We start from the raw sequence: 747 nt of genomic DNA on the forward strand, positions 1-747 counted from the left end.
GAGTAAAACCATCAAGCGTCAGAATGGAACGACCATCTCAAATAAGGAAGAACGCCTCGGCCGGTGGGTTGAACACTTCGAACAACAACGGTCGTGGCCACCAGCCGGCACTCATCCAGAGCCCACAGGTGAAGTAGAACCCTGGACGGTGAACGTGGAACCACCTATGGTCTCGGAGGTTTACGACTGCATATGTTCTCTCAGGTGCCACCGAGCTCCCGGTCCGGATGACCTTCCACCCGCACTGTTCAAAGACGGGAGTGAAGTTCTCAGTCAGCGCCTGTCCGATTTGTTTGCCTGCATTTGGGAAAGGATTCTGTCGCAGGAAACTTGGGAGTCGGTTTTAGTGCCCATTTTCATAAAGGGGTGCGTGGTGATTGTGGTAGCCACAGGGGGATCAGCTTAACCCCGGTTGTAACGAGACTGTTGGCGTCACTTATGCTTCGTCGCCAAGGGAATGAACGGCGGTTTATGTGAAACCGATTGGGACGTGCGTGACATATTAGTCCGCGCCGCTGTGGTGGCTACCTTGTTTACCGTGGCCACCAGTTGATCTATTTGCGCCTGCATTCGATCGAGGCGAGCCATAACAGGGGTGTCGTTACGCTGAATGAGCTGTTGTGAGGTTGAGGCTATCAAACGGTCGGCGAAGCATTCGTGGATCTTATCTGCCGTCTCAGCGAGTGACGGCAGAGGGACATCTGACTGGGTAGCCAGAATTTGGCGAGTGCTTAAGGGGAGACACTG

This window comes from Opisthorchis viverrini (genome assembly GCF_000715545.1).
Source record: "Opisthorchis viverrini unplaced genomic scaffold scaffold232, whole genome shotgun sequence".
NCBI classification, from domain to species: domain Eukaryota; kingdom Metazoa; phylum Platyhelminthes; class Trematoda; order Opisthorchiida; family Opisthorchiidae; genus Opisthorchis; species Opisthorchis viverrini.